This window comes from Eumetopias jubatus, unplaced genomic scaffold (genome assembly GCF_037043125.1).
Source record: "Eumetopias jubatus isolate StellerSeaLion01/CBP00866 unplaced genomic scaffold, mEumJub1_p1.0 scaffold_13, whole genome shotgun sequence".
Lineage (NCBI taxonomy): Eukaryota > Metazoa > Chordata > Mammalia > Carnivora > Otariidae > Eumetopias > Eumetopias jubatus.
The window spans coordinates 96,635,669-96,651,606 of NW_028274819.1; positions in this window are offsets into that span (position 1 = coordinate 96,635,669).

The following is a 15,938-nucleotide window of genomic DNA, read 5'->3' on the forward strand; positions in this document are numbered from 1 at the left end:
CCGCTGGGTTTAGGCTTTCTTTGCTATTCTTTCTCCAGCTCCTTTAGGTGTAGGGTTAGCTTGTGTATTTGAGACCTTTCTTGTTTCTTGAGAAAGGCTTGTATTGCTATATACTTTCCTCTCAGGACTGCCTTTGCTATATCCCAAAGAGTTTGAACAGTTGTGTTTTCATTTTCATTGGATTCCATGACTTTTTTTAATTCTTCTTTAATTTCCTGGTTGACCCATTCATTCTTTAGTAGGATGCTCTTTAGCCTCCATGTATTTGAGTTCTTTCCGACTTTCCTCTTGTGATTGAGGTCTAGTTTCAAAGCATGTGGTCTGAAAATATGCAGGGAATAATCCCAATCTTTGGGTACCAGTTGAGACCTGATTTGTGACCTAGGATGTGATCAATTCTGGAGAATGTTCCATGGGCACTAGAGAAGAATATGTATTCCGTTGCTTTGGGTTGGAATGTTCTGAATATGTCTGTGAAGTCCATTTGGTCCAGTGTTTCATTTAAAGTCTTTATTTCCTTGTTGATCTTTTGCTTAGATGATCTGTCCATTTTGGTCAGGGGGGTGTTAAAGTCCCCCACCATTATTGTATTGTTGTCAATGTGTTTCTTTGCTTTTGTTATTAATTGCCTTATAAAATGGCTGCTCCCATGTTAGGGGCATAGATATTTACAATTGTTAGATCTTCTTGGTGGATAGACCCTTTAAGTAGGATATAGTGTCCTTCTTCATCTCTTATTACAGTCTTTGTTTTAAAATCTAGTTTGTCTGATATAAGGATTGCCACCCCAGCTTTCTTTTGGTGTCCACTAGCATGGTAAATGGTTTTCCACCCCCTCACTTTCAATCTGGAGGTGTCTTTGGGTCTAAAATGAGTCTCTTGCAGACAGAATATTGATGGGTCTTGTTTTTGAATCCAATCTGATAGCCTGTGTCTTTTGATTAGGGCATTTAGCCCATTTACATTCAGGTAACTATTGAAAGGTATGAATTTAGTGCCATTATATTGCCTGTAGGTGACTGTGACTGTATATTGTCTGTGTTCCTTTCTGATCTATGCTGGTTTTAGGCTCTCTCTTTGCTTAGAGGACCCCTTTCAATATTGCTTGGAGGGCTGGTTTCATGGTTCCATATTCCTTTAGTTTTTGTTTGTCCTGGAAGCTTCTTATCTCTCCTTCTATTTTCAATGACAGCCTAGCTGGATATAATATTCTTGGCTGCATATTTTTCTCGTTTAGTGCTCTCAAGATCTCATGCCAGTCCTTTCTGACCTGCCAGGTCTCTGTGGATAGGTCTGTTGCCAATCTAATGTTTCTACCATTGTAGGTTACATATCTCTTCTCCGGAGCTGCTTTCAGGATTTTCTCTTTGTCTCTGAGACTTGTAAGTTTTACTATTAGATGTCGGGGTGTTGACCTATGTTTATTGATTTTGAGAGGGGTTCTCTGTGCCTCCTGGATTTTGATGCCTGTTTCCTTCCCCACATTAGGGAAGTTCTCTGTTATAATTTGCTCCAATATCCCTTCTGCCCCTCTCTTTCTTTCTTCTTCTTCTGGGATCCCAATTATTCTAATGTTGTTTTGTCTTATGGTATCGCTTATCTTTCGAATTCTGCCCTCGTGATCCAGTAGTTGTTTATCTTTTTCTCAGCTTCTTTATTTTCCATCATTTGGTCTTCTATATCACTGATTCTCTCTTTGGCCTCATTTATCCTAGCAGTTAGTGCCCCCATTTTTGATTGCGCCTCATTAATAGTCTTTTTGATTTTGACTTGGTTATATTTTAGTTCTTTTATTTCTCCAGGAAGGGTTTCTCTAATAACTTCCGTGCTTTTTTCAAGCCCAGCTAGTATCTTTAAAGTCATGATTCTGAACTCTAGGTCCAACATTGTACTAATGTCCATATTGAGTAGGTCCCTGGCTGACGGTACTATCTCTTGTTCTTTTTGCTAAGGTGATTTTTTTCGTCTTGCCATTTTGTCCAGAGGAGAATAGATGAATGAGACAACAAAATGCTAACAGGTTAACAACGTCTGCAGCAAATATACTCTATACAAATCAGAAAAGACCTGAAACCAGGGGAAAAGGGAAAGAAAGAAAACAGAAAGAGAAAGATAAAAACAAAAACAGAACAATACAAAAAAACCCCACAATATGATCAAATATGATCAGGGTAGTGCAAAATCAGTGCCACACACTAGATTTTGGGCGTATTTTGGTCTGTTAGAAAAAAGTGCCTCCTAAAATTTTAAAGGAAGAAAGACTTATATATGTACAAAATAAGGGTTGATACAATGAAGGGATGGAAGATGACTGTAAAGATGAAAATTATAAAAGACTGTATAAAAGGAATTGATAAGAAGTTGTTTGAACAAAGAAAGAAGACTAAAAAAAAAGAAAAAAAAGGAGAGAATGTGATCAGGCAGGAGACTAGAACAAAGCCATACACTAGTGATTTAGGGTATATTTTGATCTGGTAGAAGAAATTGTATCTTAAAATTTTAAAGAGAGAACAACTTATATATATATGCCAAAAATAAGGGTAACTACTATGAAGAGATAAAATATGACTCTAAAAATGAAAACTAAAAAATGTTGTTTTAAAAAAAGGGATTGATAAGATGTTCGTTGAAAAAGGGAAAAAGAAAAATGAAAAAAAAAAACAGTTAAAAAAATTAACTTTGAAAAACTAATGAATCATGGTAAAAAAAAAAGCCATGAATTCTATGTGCAGTATTCCCCTAGCGCTGGAGTTCTCCCATTCTCCTTGATCGGTAAACTTGGTCTTGCCTTGCTGGCTATTCTTGCTGATCTTCTGGGGGAGGGGCCTGTTGCCGTGGTTCCCAAATGTGTTTGCCGGAGGCTGAATTGCCCCGCCCTTGCCGGTCCGGGTATGCAGTCTGCTCGGGTTTGCTCTCAGGAGCTTTTGTTCCCTGCAAGCTTTCGGTACAGCTTTGGAGGACCAGGGCGAAAATGGTGGCCTCCCAACCTCCACCCGGAGGAGCCGAGGACTCGGGGCCCCGCTCCTCAGTGCGCCCCCAGAGAAAAGCAGTCAGTCACTCCCGTCTCCCTGGTCTCCCGCCGCACTCCGTGCTCACCCGGCCTGTGACCGAGCGTTTCTATCTCTGGCACCTGACCCCGTGTGGAGTCTCCAAACCCAGCAGATCCCTGCGGTGCGCTCCCGCGCCGCTCCTCCCGGGGGAGGGAGGGGAGTCTCCCCGGCTCTGCCGCTTGTTGGTTCCCTGCTGGAGGAGCAGTGGCCCGACCATGTCACTGATCATGGTTTATGGCCACCCCGAGCTGAGAGGCCGCGCCTCGGCTCCGTCTCTGCAGCCGGCTTCCCCGCTCTGATACCTGGGAGCTCTGCTGCACTCAGGCACCCCCGGTTTTTCTGTGACCCCGAGGGTCCTGAGACCGCACTGTCCCGCGAGGGTTCCACCCCCCACTTAGCCACTGGAGCGACGACCCTCAGCGGAGCCGCCTTCTAAAAGGTCCGATTTTGTGCTCCGCGGCTCTAGCACTTGCCAGAAGCGGCTGCCGGAGCCCCCCCCCCGCCCCCGCCGTCTATCCTCCCGAATATCGCCTCGGATTCACTTCTCCGCACGTCCTACCTTCCAGTAAGTGGTCGTTTTTCTGTTCAGAGAGTTGTTGCTACTCTCCTCTTCGGTCTCCTGTTGAGTTCGTAGGTGTTCAGAATGGTTTGATCCCCATTCAGCTGAATTCCCGAGACCAGACGAAATCCAGGTCTCCTGCTCCTCCGCCATCTTGCTCCGCCCCCAGTAATCAAGAAAATTTAAATTAGAAACACAAGATACTATTTCACACTCAACAGATTGGCAAAAATAAAAAAAGCTTTCCAAAACCAGGTGTGGGCAAGGAGGCCAGTCGATGGCTTCTCTCATGCTATTTCCTCAAGGGAACAGTGGGATACAATCACTTTGGAAAACCGTTGGCATCACGTTGTAAAGTTGGACATCCCCTATGAGCCAGCACATCCACTCCTGGGTATATACTTGGAGAAACAAAAATGTGCATGGTAGCACTGTTTGTAATAATAGTAATAGATACCTGGATGCAATGAAAATGTCCTTTTGTAACAGAACAGTTCATAAGTTGTGGGTTGTTCCTCTAAAGAAGTAGTGTACAGAAGTAGAATGAATGAACTAGAGCCATACACGTTAACACGGATTGTTCTCCAATGATGGTGTTGAGTGAAAAAAGCAAGTCAGAAAACGCATACAGTATGATTCATCTTATAGGTAGTTTGAACACAGGAAAAAGGAAGTGTTGCTTTGTTTGGGGATACATATGTAGTGGTAAAAATATAAGGAAAAAAGAATGAATGATTAAAAAGATAATGGGTATGTGCGGAGGAGGGTTGGGCACATAGGTTTGATTGGGGAAGGCCAGGCAAGGAGGTTTCAAGATACTAGTAATATTCTATTTTGTGACCTGTATAGTTGGTACATGAGCCTTTGGTTTATTATAATTCTTTATTTATCGTTATTCACTCTCATATATAGATGACGTATTTCACAACAAAAAATGTAATTAAACGTTTACAATTCTGCAAAGTGCGTATTTGGACACTTCCTTTGATTATTTACCAACATGCATCTCAAAGCTTTTTAATAAATTAGAAGTCACATTCATAAGCAAAAATAACATTAACACTAGAAAATCTTATTAATTTGCCGGTATTTGCGTGATGATTACAGAATTCCTGGATAAGTATTTAAAATTTTCAAAAATAATGAAGCCTATTCTATCACTTTGTTCTACTCAGATACTACTACATAATAATCGTTTAAAACCTCATCCTTTAAAAATTTAGGTATGCTTTATAATATACATAATAGCAAACTAGTATGGAGATCTAATTTGTTCACTAAATCACAAATACTAACTGGAGTCCCGCCTAAAAAATGTGTTACTGCATAGGCAATCAAAACATTTAGAGACCATTGCTCAAGAAACAGGCAGTGTGGGGTGCCTGGTGGCTCAGCCGGTTAAGTGTCTGCCTTCGGCTCAAGTCATGATCCCAGGGTCCTGGGATCAAGCCCCACATCGGGCTCCCTGCTCAGCAGGGAGCCTGGTTCTCCCTCTCCTACTCCCCCTGCTGTGCTCACTCGTGCTCTCTCTCTCTGTCAAATAAATTAAAAAAATCTTAAGGCAGTGTTTCTATGACTGAAGATGCCCACGAGTCTCCTGAGCACCTGTTTATTTATTTATTTTTTAAAAAGATTTTTATTTGAGAGAGAGCATGAGAGGGCGGAGGGGCAGAGGGAGAGGGAGAAGCAGACTCCCCACTGAGCAGGGAGCCTGACGCAGGGCTCCATCCCAGGACCCGGAGATCATGACCTGAGCCAAAAGCAGACACTCAACAGACTGAGCCACCCAGGTGCCTCTCCTGAGCACCAGTTTAAAATGCTGTCTCCTGGACATAACCTCCAGGATTCTGATTAAGTTGGTATGGAGAGAGACCCTGGGTCGTGTATTTTTAATACACACCCCAGGCTATTCTGATGCTTGTGGCTCACTGGTCCCAATTTTGCAAGTCAAGCCACATCTTTACAGAGTTCTGTCCCCAGACTGTGCAGAATTGCTTTTCCTGAATGGAACTTTGGCGTGATGCCACTGACTTTCACGGAGGGGCTCTGTAAGAACGGAATGGCCCTTTTAAATTCATGCTAGCACCTAAAATAAAGATGTAATTGATGATATAATATATGTAGAGGGCAGATCATGGAGCCTAATAGAGTGCATTTTCAATAAACGGTGGCTTCTTATTGTTATAATTCTGTTTTATGTATTAATTCTTCTTATGAGAGCACTTAAGAGCAAGTTCTTTCTCTTAGTAGAGGCAAGAATTACGCTGTTCTTTATACCACGGCAATTTGACAGTCTGGTTCTTAGTTCAATTTATTTTGATACTTGGTTTAAATGGCTGTCATAGCTGACAAAATGTATCCCCCATGGATATGTAGGTCTCAACAGAAGAAGTGACTCATTGGTTGGACTTACTAAATGATTATACCTATTTAACTATACCATTACCATTCCAACTAGTCCTAATAGAACTTTGTGAGGATGGACGGTTTTGAAAAGAAGTTTCTATTTTTAAATGCTAGTTCAGAGCAGATTGTCATCTTATATTTCTACCTGCTGGTAACATTTAGCAAAAAAAAAAAAATATCCAAGTGCAATAATAATGGGCCTGAAATGAGTGTGTTTACATAATTTTTAATAAATGAAAGCTACTCATTTTCTTTTCATCAATGCTTCACTGTTTTTAATGACTTTTAATTTCTCATGCCTTTTTGGAAAGCCTTCATGCTTGATAATTTTCCTTTTTAAATAGTACTTCATTATTCAGAAACACCAGCCAGCTGTAGAGAAAGTATTCCCATAAGAGCTACGTATGAACGCTTTTACAGTAAGTGGGCTAGTATTTTTAATATGTTAATAACTTTGCTGATTTGGTCCCTCCTCAGGTTGCAGTTAAAATTAATGGGGGGGAAAAACCCAAACATTCATAGACTGTACAGGACAACCAAATAGTATTAAAGAATGGTGAACAAGTAAAACAGGTTTGAAATAATATGGTATGCTCTCTTGCTGACAATGAAAAGTAGTTTTACAAGAAGAAATTTATTCTTATACCTTTTTAATAGTTGATAATGTCAGTAAGGAAAGAGAACTTGTAAAATGCCAGTTTTATTGGCATTCTTCCTTTTTTTTAAGATTTTATTTGTTTATTTGACAGAGAGAGACACAGTGAGAGAGGGAACACAAGCAGGGGGAGTGGGAGAGGGAGAAGCAGGCTTCCTGGGGAGCAGGGAGCCCGATGCGGGGCTCGACCAGGGCCTGAGCCAAAAGCAGATGCTCAACGACTGAGCCACCCAGGCGCCCCTACTGGCATTCTTCTAAACACAATTCTCTACTAGCTTCTCTTGGGCACGTCTACCATACAAGGATAATTGATGACATTGAGATAATAATAAAGATTGGAAAAAACCCTACTATCCACTTATTATATACAAAGCCCATGTTAGGTGGCTTAGATTTGTCACTTCACTAAACACTCTGAACAACCACAGGGGACAATGGTATTATCCCTACTTGGTAGAATTTATGGGTTCTCAGAAAGATTAAAAAACTTGCCCGAGATATTCTTGTACTCAACATAGTTGGCGACTCTGTTCTGCTTGAAATACCCTCTTTCCTGGGTACAGTCACGTTTCCTCTTGGGCTCTCCTTGGCTTTTTCTGGACATTCCTCAGTTTCTCCTCAGTCATTTCTCCCTCTCTTCCTAACCTCTCAATGTTGATCCTGTAGATTCTCAGGCCCCTTGAGATTGAGGCTCCATCTAGTCTCTCTCTCTCTCAACTCTGTCTTCAATGTAAAATGCTATCTAGATGTATATGATTCCTATATATGGCTTATCACCATCTCCGTCTGACGAGTCCCTGGCACATCTCTTACTGCCTACTTGACACCTCTCCTTGGATCTCTTACAGACATCTTATGCTCGACATGTACAAAATTGAACACTTGATTTCTCCCTGAAACTATTTCTCACTAAGTTTCTCCATCTCGGTAAATGACATCATCATCCACCCAGTGGTACCAATCAGAAACATTTTTGATTTCTATCTTTCTCCTATCTTCAAATCCAATACATGACCTAGTCCCATAGCTTGTTCCTCCAAAATAGAGCTCAAAGCCATCCATTTCTTTTCATATCCTTGGTCCTTGGGCCTTTGCCAGTACTCCAGCCCTACACAAATACAGTAGTCACTGTACTTCCTGCTTCCTCCTCTCTCCAAATCCATTCTCCATATAATATTTGGAATTGTTTTTAAAATGTAAATGGGGGAATAAATAGGCGGAGCATGGAGGATTTTTAAGATTAGAGGATTTTCTATATGCTACTCTAGTGGTGGGTACATGTCATTCTATATACTTCAAATCTGCACCTTGTCAAAACCCATCAGATCTACAACCCCCACAGTGAATCCTGATGTAAACTATGAACTCTGGGTGATGATGTGTCACTTAAGGTCATTGATTGTAACAAATGAACCACTCTGGTGGGGGATATTGATAGTGGGGAGGCTGTGCAAAGGTGTGGGCAGGGGGTATTTGGGAAATCTGTCTTCTGCTCAGTTTTGCTGTGAACCTAAAACTACTCTAAAAAAATAAAGTATTTTTTAAAAAGATTTATTCATTTATTTTAGAGAGAGAGAGAGAGAGCATGTGCAAGCAGGGGGAGAGGCAGAGGGAGAGGGAGAGACAGAATCTCAAGCACACTCCCTGCTGAGTGTGGAGCCCAACGCAGGACTTGATCTCGTGACCCCAAGACACCATGACCCGAGCTGAAATCGAGAGTCACAAGCTCAACTGACAGAGCCACCCAGGCGTGCCCAAAGTATTTTTTTTAAAAAGTAAACTGGATGACACCACTCTCCTGCTGCTTACAGTCTTCTAGTGGCTTATAATTTGCCTTTGAAATAAAATCCAGGTGCCTTTTCATGGCTGCCAAAACCCCTATCTCTCCAGCCCCAGCTATGCCAGTCTCGAACTTTCTGCCCATGCGGGCTCCTTCTCATCTCTGCGAACATGCCCCTCAAGTCTCCCAGCCTTGCCTTTGCTCCAGCCTCTGTCTGAAATGCCTCCTCGGATGTCCCCTCCTTCATCCTTGCTTGTTTCCTTCTTTTTTCTCAAATCTCAGCTGAAGCGAGGCCATCTCTGAGGGCCTGCCTGACCGCTGTATCTAAATGAGAGCTCCACCCCCATGTCTTCTCAAAACGTCCTCTTTGTTTTCTTCACAAGACTCTTCTCCACTAAACTCTAAATTCTATTGAGGGCAAGGACTGTATCTGTTCTCATTTACCAACGGTAGACCTGACGTCTGGCACAAAATAGGCCATCAGTAAATACTTGATGAATGAATGAATGAATGAAGTGCAACTGGCTAGCAAGTGGTGAAAGTAGGGTTCAAACCAGAATCTGTATGACTTTATAATCTGTGTTCTGTACCATTGTGCTGTGAGTAAAATTAATTCGTCTTCAGTGGCATTGTAGTGGGAAATGAATTTTATTATAAAAATCTAAAATTCTTTTGACATGGGATAATCCATCTGATAACCCTTCAGTGACAAGAGTGCTTGGTTGGCCTCTATCTTCCAAATGAACGGTGCTGTTGGATAAGTTAAAGTATGCCGTATTTGGCATTTTGTTTATTAAGATGCCCAGACAAGGTCTCCCGCCGTGGTTCTTCCAACTCGACCGAATCCTCTGTGAAATCAGATAAAATGACTCTGGGAAAGTTACTTAACCTCTTCCGACTGCCGGTCCTTCGTCTATAAAATAGCGAAACAATGACTTCGTGGGATCACTTAGGAGGACTAAAGGAAATCATAGATGAAACGTTCTCACCACGGGGTTTGTCTAAGGTGAGCAAATAATAACTGTGGTTCTCTTTTTTAGAAAAAAAAGTCTTAATTCTTCAGTTGACTGAAAACTCTAATAATCCTACTTTAAGGCTAACTAACCAGGGTTCCTTTTTTCAGTTATTTCTAAGCTCTGACATGGTTCAGATGCACTGAATAGACATGCCAAGTCATCAAAAACTAATAATGATATAGGGAGAAGACAGGCGGGAGGGCTGCCCCTGCAGGGGACCTTCGAAATCCACAGGCAGGCCCTAAATCTGGACCAAGCAGATTTCAATCTCCTCTGAGTTCACACTTTATTCCACAGGTAGCAACCGTCCCGGATTTGAAGTCAGTACCATTCCTGCAGTTTGTGTTCGGCTCCTAAGTTTACATTCTTCACCAAGGCACAGCTTTGAGGAATGTACCAAGAAAAATAGGGCAACATACCTGTTCTTTGCTAAGTTACTTTTCAAGAGAAGTTTGGTTCTGTTCATTGATTCTGCCTGGAAGAACAATAACAATAAAGTAAAGCAAAAACTGATATTTAGGGTTGGGAAATTGTCTTTCTTTTTTTTTTTTCTTTTGCCTCACAGAACACTGCTGTCCAGGATCTGCCAAGCGCTCTACTTCATGTGCTTAATGAAAGTCGTGGGTCCCATTTTTCTTGAGATCAGTTGGAAAGGGATCATATTTCTTTCTTAGGAAAAAATGTCAGAATTTCTTTTCTCTCTCTCGAGTTTGGGATGTTATCGTGACAAAACCAGACGAGCTGGTGGAAGAAGCCTCAGAGTTTTTAGAGAATGTGGAAATGTAAAGAACGGAATTGAATGGACTTAAAAATTTTAAATTTGTCATTGAAGTATAGCTGACAGATAACATTAGATCAGTTTCACGTGTACAACATGGGCGATCCAAAAATTCTATACCTTATGAAATGCTCACTACCATTAGTGTATTACAATGTCATTGACTATACTCCCCGTGCCATACTTTTCATCCTCGTGACTTATTTTATAATTGGACGTTTGTACCTCTTAACCCCCCTTCACCCACTCTGCCCATCCCCCCCACACCCTCCCCTTTGGCACCCACCAGTTTGTTCTCTGAATTTATGAGTCTGTTTCTCTCTTTGTTGCCATTGTTGCTATTTGTTCCTTGGTTTTGTTTTTTGGATTCCACATAAAAGGGAAATCATATGATATTTGTCTTTTTCTGTCTGGCTTATTTCACTTAGCACAACACTCTCTAGGTCCATCCACGTCATTGCAAATGGCAAGATCTCATTCCTTTTATGGCTGAGTAATAGTCCTACTGTGTGTATGTATATATCTCTCGTTTATCCATTCATCTGTGGATGAATACTTGGGCTGCTTCCATATTTTGGTGATTGTAAATCATGTTGCAATAAACATAGGGGTACAATCTATGTTTCCAAACTGGTGTTTTCATTTTCTTCAGGTAAATATCTAGAAGTGAAATTACTGGATCGGATGGTACTTCTATTTATAGTTTTTTGAGGAAACTTTATACTGCTTTCCCGTGGCGTGATAGGTTCCTAGTGCCTTCTAACTCCAGAAAAACTAAATAGACCTTTTGCTAAGTACTTATTTGTTTTGGAGAAGAAAAACTTAGAGCCAATTTTAAGATTTATCATAATGATATTATTTATTACAACTCACTTTGAGGCCTTATGTTGCTGAATACACACACACCCCGACACACCCACACAGAAACTGTAAAATTAATGATACCTTAGCTGTCCTTGATGACTGGAACTTGGGCAAAAAGGAATGGCCAAGGAAATAGTTTAACAACATCCTGGGGGGAAATTATTGGTGTTGCTGATGTCTCTTATGGATTGGCTTTAATATTTATTTACTTACTGTTCAAGGTAATCAGTTTAATTTTTTCATTTATAAAATCAGTGAAGTCTATTCAAAGATAATTGTATCAAGACACTTTGTTCTTTTCTTCACATGAGTTTAGTGTCTACAAGGAATATTTTATTAAATTCAAATTTTCTTCCTCAGGGTAATCCCGTCCTTACGTTTCATTTCTCGGTTCTGGGCTCCATTCGATTTTTACTCACAGAATTAAATCTGAGAGAGTTATTGTTCTGCTTCATACAGTATTTCCAAATATCTCAGAAAGACAATTAAGATCATTTTCTCCTACCTTTTGATAAAGTCTACTTAGGGGTTTTGCAGTAGAAGTGAACTTTCCTTTTTTGACATTTTTGGAAAGGGAAGATATTTGGATGCCATCTGCTCAGTCTGGCTCCCTCCAGTTCCCATGGGAAGTCAGGACCAGCCCTGCCCCCTGCGTGCTTTCTACCATCCCCAGCTGCACTTTGTTACTCACCAGTATGAAATGTTTCTTGGCCTCATTACCTACAGGAATGAAACGTTTCTTGGCCCACCTTCACAAAACTGAAAGGTTATGCCAACCCATGTACATTTACACCCTTCTGGTGAGAGGGAAAAACCCAGAATGGGACTGGAATAGATAATGTGGGAATTGGTGAAAATGCTTACAATTATTTACACCAATAAAATAGCCATAGGAAGATTTTGGCAGTGATCAGTGACTCAAGGTCATGGTTTGGGGTGGCATTTAAGGAACCCACGTCTAAGAGTAGACTCAAAGAGAAGGCATTTTGTTGTTTTTGTTGTCGAATGATGCTTCTTGGTAAAAGACTTAGAAATACACCCACACAGCTTATGACATTTTATTATGAAATTTTAAAAATCGTCATCCAGTTTTAAGTTCTATAGTTTCATCCTCCCATCAAAGTATAGAAAGCTCTAAAGCAGAGGAAGTAGAAATAGTTCACACTGATGTCGCTGTGAGGTTCTTTGGTGTCTATGAGTCACGGGTGCCTCTTTGGAGGTCTCCCAGGAGAGTTGATTTGTGATGAATTTGTGTTTCTAGAGCATAATGCCTAGAAATACCATGAGGTCCTCATGTGTTGTGACTGTTGGAAACTGCTTTTCCTAGAATAAAAAATATTTAGATCCATATAATGATGTGTTTCCCGATGATTTAGGCAGCCTGGGCTTTTCAGGGTGATTTGCCTAAATAGCATGCATTTAAACTGTTTGCAGTCATTGGGTAAATTGTTCACTGTAGTCCAGGGCTAAGATTTCTCTCCCTCTCTTGACTCAGTCCTTGGATTCCACTTAGTAATTAACGGAAGTCATGGTTTATGAAAAGGACGAGGCTAAAAGTATGATTCAAAAATGCCAGCACTTGGGAGATGGGAATAAAGTCTACAGTGGCCGAGCATCTCCGGGCTCCACTGACCTTGACTTAATATTCAGAATACTCTCACAGCTCTTCTTCACTTCATTTTCTGCCTTGAATATTCCGATACGACACTTAGACGTTTTCACATTATGTGTTCAATCATTTTCCCCTTGTCAAATTAGTTTGCCAAATTGCTTTCTGATCAGGATTCTGCAGGAGAGCAGGCTCCCTCCTTTGCGTGGACGCAGCTATTCCTTATAGCAGTTTGCGGTCACGGACACAGAGACTCATGGACAGCGTGATTGAATGTACACTTGTACCTCTTTGATTTGAATGGTCCATTGTAGATATGTAGAATACGTTTAAAGACCAGGACAGCCGGTTGCATTAAGAATGTTTATGGCAGTTCAGAGGAAAATACTGGGAACCATATATTTTCTGCCTTTGCTTAACATATAATTAATAGCATATTTCTATGTGAATGTAGTCTTTAAATCAAAAACTGCCATGAGTTCTGGATAGATCCAATGCAAAGACTTTCAAGACCTAAAGTAATGAGATATGTTCTCCATTTTGATAGATTTTTGCCCAACTAGAAAAGGGTAATATCTGTGGATTTTGCTAAACTATCCCAGGAAGAAATTCAAGAGGAAGGGGGAAAATTGCAGACTTCTGTGTCTAGGTTTTTGGTTCCTAAAAGGCTTAAAAGACTTAAAAGGCTACTATCATCCTCATTGTCTCATGACCAGTTGGAAATTATGAGGTAAAGCTACAGGCATGAGCACACATACATGGGTGGGTGGGGCTTTTTTCTTCAGTTAGTACTTTATGCCGGTGTATGTGAAATACAACTTCGAGTTAACACCCTTCCTCTAATTTCCCTGTCGAAATGCAGCCTGATTTAGGATTGAACAATATTAAATATAGGCAGGAAAGCACTGAAAGTTATGAAAGATGCTACATGAACATAAGGTACTGTGATTTCATCTAATGAGAGAGTATCTTAGTTTTGAAGTTATTTTGCAATCAGTGTCATACGCTGATTGTGTCATACAGATAAAACAGTGGCTAACCCAGAGGCTACATGCAAACAGAATCAACAAAATGTACAGTGAATGCTCTCCCTTCATTTGTTTCCTTAGCAAATAGAATTTGATTGCCGAGTTCTTCACGGAACGATGAGTCTTTTTGTGTTTTATTTCTATCTATAGACACAAAGACCTGTCCCTCTGCCATGGAGTTGTCTTATATGAGAATCGTATTTCAGCAAACATAATTAAACCATCACAAACAGAGCGTTCCATTAGTCAGACCAGAGTTATTGCTGTTGTGCTTTAGATGCATTTGCAAGTATTTCACATTCTGCTGGGGGAAAAGAAAGACCACTAAATATTTCATGGGCTTTTCTTGATCACATTGTTTATTTCTCAACGTTTTAAAGAGATACTTAATTTTTCCCGACAGCTATTTTTGTCAATACGTTGGAGAAATAGATATGAAGGGCAAAATTTGCATGGAATGCCAAAAGCTGGTATTATCCTGGAATGATGTGTACTGTGTGCATTAAAATAAATCTCACACTGTTCCCCCAGAAAATGTCCTTGGCATTTGATGTGTTTTCTAAAGCAATATTCTAGTAGTGCTCTGCCTCTAAGGTTTCGAGGAGGGGGAGAAATCATATTTTGATTGGTGTGGTTCAATAGACATTTGGGTTTCATGCAAAAAATAAAAAGAGGACACTAGAGGGCGCTGTTTGATTTTCTTTTTTCCCTCTGTTGTGCCTCAGACACCAGTGCATCAGGGCACTGAAAAATGCCATCGTGTTCTCCTAACCAGGGCCAAACTGCAATGAAATACAGGGTGTAGAAATCCCCTGAGTTCCAAGAGGGAGGCTGGAAGCTTCAGAATGGGGTAGATGCTAAATTAATTCAGCAAGAGTAAATAAGTAATTCTTTATTACACTAAACCTGCATGATTGTCATCTTTTGATAATTACTTAATTCCTTTGGTTGAAAGAAATTTTATTAGATTTCAAGCTCTCACTAAATGTCAAATGGTACTAAAAATAGCTAGAATATTAGACAATGTAAAACAATTAGTGCTCTCAAGTTTTGCCATCAGGACTTTGAGTAGCTCACATAACTACTACTGGTTAAGAAACTAATTATAGAATTCCCAATTGTCAGAAATGCCAGACCCCAAGATGTTATTTCTTTTGATATCAGACAAATTCCAAGTTAATAAGATTCCCAATTAACTTCCTTTTTTTTAAAAAGATTTTATTTATTTATTTGACAGAGACAGTGAGAGAGGGAACACAAGCAGGGGGAGTGGGAGAGGGAGAAGCAAGCTTCCCGCGGAGCAGGGAGCCTGATGCGGGGCTCGATCCCAGGACCCTGGGATCATGACCTGAGCCGAAGGCAGACACTTAACTACTGAGCCACCCGGGCGCCCCTCAATTAACTTCCTTTTTAACCTTTGCTAAGCAAGCGCCTTATTTTTCCTCCCCTTCCTTGAGGCAAATCGTTTTGAGTGGCAGGAAAAGGCCATGTTCTGGAGTTAATCTAAATATATACTGTCGTATGATTTACATTTGTATAGTGTCACTTTCTAACATAAGAATATTTGAAAAGAAGCTTAATATTCTCCTTTTCCAGAAGGAAAGTTTAGGTATCACGCTTGGAGTGATTTGTTTCAAGCAGAGAATTAGTAGAAGAGTCAGGATCATCTTCCAGTTCTGCCTTCCCGATAGTCAGCTAAGGGGCCTGTTTGGTTTTAGTTCTGTAAAAATATTTCCCTTGAATACAGATAGGAGTGATTGACTCAAAGATCACATAACAGCTGTCCCCAGAATTTCCAGTTCTTCTGCCTTCCAGGCTCACCGGAAGCTCTTTCTTCCCAGCTCTCATTACAGCCATGCAACTTGCTTCAGACAACAAAATGGGAACAGAAGTGATATGGCGTCCCTTCCCGGGTGTGATTCTCCCCTGGCCTAGGTGAACCCCCAAGCCTGGTGTTGAGCCGGCAGCATCACTAGATAATGAAGTCTCAAGAGATAACAAGTGTTGGCAAGGATGTGGAGAAAGGGGAACCCGGGTACACAGCTGGTGGGAATGCAAATTGGTGCCACCGCCGGGGAAAACAGCACGGAGTTTCCTCAAAAAACTAAAAGTAGGACTAGCGTACAATCCGGCGATTCTACTTCTGGGTAATTATGCAAAGGAAACAAAAACACTAACTTGGAACGATGTCTG